At 39.3% G+C, this 2,814-nt stretch overlaps 1 long non-coding RNA gene across 1 annotated transcript; it reads right to left on the bottom strand.

Annotated features, from left to right (window-relative positions):
- Nucleotides 1-315: 315 nt before the first annotated feature.
- On the bottom strand, nt 316-2,495 carry LOC146505767 (uncharacterized). The gene is made up of 2 exons (XR_014877616.1): nt 2,436-2,495; nt 316-1,482 (listed from the first exon to the last, which is right to left on the bottom strand). It is a non-coding gene; the product is annotated as an uncharacterized LOC146505767 (long non-coding RNA).
- Nucleotides 2,496-2,814: the final 319 nt, after the last annotated feature.

Below are 2,814 nucleotides of genomic sequence, written 5' to 3'. Positions count from 1 at the left end.
CACACTGCTTGTCTTTACCGTTTCAGAAAGTTTTGGCACCATTATCGCAATTTCATATCGCAGCTCGAGAAGACGGTGCAATCCTCTGTTTTCCACGACCGGCATTGGCTGGTCATCCAGAGCGATAAAATGAGTCAGAGCCTCTGTTATTTAAACTGCCCATGGATTTTCTCTTGACATTTTTCTTCGCTTTTCCAAAACCTGAGTTAAAGTTGGCTGTTCCGGTCCACACTGCTGACATTTTGTTTAGCCTAGCTACAGCAGCCTCCAGTCTCTCTTTTTTATCTGGAGCTGCCAGTCTCACTCGTCTAACCCTGTGCCTGTTTAGCGCGGGATGTCCCCCTAGTGGCCAATCTAAAAAACTACAACAAAAATGACAAGCCACCCTCTGATTAATGAAATAAGTTAGTATCGGTTCATGGTATCGGTTAACTTTTACGAGTATGAGTACACACACATTTTACAGTATCGGCCCCGATACCCGATACCAGTATCGGTGCATCCCTACTTTTAACCTATAAAGGCAGCTTATGCAGGGAAGAACAATGTATCATAGCTTGTGAGATAATCGTTACCAATTTGCAAATTCTTAACACGTAACATTGCAATTCTTACTTTTTTGGAGACCTGGAATGGAAAAATTGTCTGTCTTTAAAGGACTCTGGATCAGCTTCTGCTGTTTAAATGTTCTATAGGCTATAAGTAAAATATGCGTGACAGTGGAAACAAGAGACATTTCTCATAGTGCATGTTCGAGCTGTATTTTTTCATTTCCCCTCAAAAATAATAATAATAATTTAACACAATTCAGTGGAATACATACTGAAATTAGAGAATAGAAACAAAGTATCAGTCCTATCATGCTAGCATTGATTGATATTGATACTATCCACCCACCTCTAGCATCAATGCCACAGCTCATGCATTCGGGTAAATTTTGCCTGTGAATCTAATTGAGTCAGAAATTACATTTTCTCCTCTCAGCATCATTTCAAAAACATCTTATAAATATAATAACACAAATGTAAGTTCTGGGAGGCTGGGTGTGGGAGTAAAGCTCTTATCTTAAGAAAGAAGCTCAAATATAGAATCTGCATTTCATAAGCCAGCAACACTGAATAGAGATGACAGTGAACAACAAATGTGGACTGGAGTTTGAAAATGTGTTTGCGTGTATTTCTCTTGCAATTGCAGCTTCGAACATAATGTGAGGCGATTGCTTTCTGCTGCCCTCTCCTTTGTACTTCATTTAACTATGTCAATCTTCCTGAACGCTGAAAGCTCTTTTATACCACAAGAGCAACTGACATTATTTTTATTATCCTCAATATAAACCAGACATGTTAATTACACTCTTGGTTACAAGCACGGTTCAAAATTACAGCATGTCAAGAGGAAAATGGCAGTAAAGTTTGTCTTTGGCAGATAAGTCCGTTAGGGTCACTGATACATTGACTGTAAAACAGAAAAGTGTCTCAAAGCCTCCATCATATTCGGTGTTGGGAAGGTTACTTTTAAAATGTATTCCATTACAGGATACAGAATACAGAATACATGCCCCAAAATGTATTCTGTAACGTATTCCGTTACGTTACTCAATGAGAGTAACGTATTCTGAATACTTTGGATTACTCAATAAATTATCATGCTGTTTACAACTACATGAATGTCCTATTGCTGTGATTTATTACTATTACTGAAGGTCCGCGGCTGCGAACCGTAGTAAAGGGACCTCTGGCTAATACGGTGGGTTCTGTGTCAGGCTCGTAGCAGAAAACTAGCTTTACTTTGTTGTCTGGGTCAACCTTGCTAGCGAGAGACAGAGAGAGGCGTTGAAAAGCTGCTCCAATGGAACTTCTTGTTTTTGGAGGAAAACACGAACACGGTGTACAGTCGAGTCTTAATAGCTTACTTACAACTGGGCTCGTCAGGCACTCTTCTTGGCTGCAGTGGTTATTATTATATTTACATGCTTCCAGCTCCTGTTTTTGCTCGATGACAGCTCGTACTTTTCCTTTTTCTCCCTCCCTCGCTCACAGACACATAACGGGTACGGCAGTCCATTCTCCCTGCAGCACGGACTACACTGCCCATGATGCTACATTCTTTAGAGCTATACCTGTAGCATTCTGCCAATTAGCTTAGCACAACAACAAAAAGGCCTCTCTCACCCAGGAAACACGCAGAGAGAGAGCGTCACCCTGTAACCATGGCAACCGTAACGCTGCCGCCTGGAACAACAGAACAAAACCCAAACAGTCCTGACCCGCCACAATATGAAACAGGGAAGTACCGCCGTGTAATCCATTTATTTCAACAAAGTAACTGTATTCTAAATACCACCTTTTTAAACGGTAACTGTAACGGAATACAGTTACTCATATTTTGTATTTTAAATACGTAACGGCGGTACATGTATTCCGTTACTCCCCAACACTGATCATATTCACACTTTCTCACTGTCAAGTCCAACAAAAGAAAATAACTATTGTTATGGATCTGAGTTATTACTTTTGTCTAATTGTTGAATAGTTGAAGGTAACTGCATAAATTTGCTATTTGGAAGCATTTATGTTGGACTTGAAAACTTCAGTTTCATTACATTTTATACTTCCACACATCACATGATGAAATAATACTTCATCTACATTTATGCTGCACAGTTAGTGGTTACCTTTAATATAAAGGTTTTAATCAGTGAATAAAATATAAAGATTTTACATTACAGCACACTGTTAAATGTTATGTTCACACCCTGTGAATCACATTTCAGACGTCCTCAAAGTCTAAAAGTCAGTTTTTCTTATTTCCTCT

The sequence above is a fragment of the Neolamprologus multifasciatus genome, chromosome 13, assembly GCF_963576455.1.
Source record: "Neolamprologus multifasciatus chromosome 13, fNeoMul1.2, whole genome shotgun sequence".
Classification (NCBI taxonomy): domain Eukaryota; kingdom Metazoa; phylum Chordata; class Actinopteri; order Cichliformes; family Cichlidae; genus Neolamprologus; species Neolamprologus multifasciatus.
Note: the sequence above shows the minus strand (reverse complement) of the source record. Positions and strands in the feature narration are given on the sequence as shown.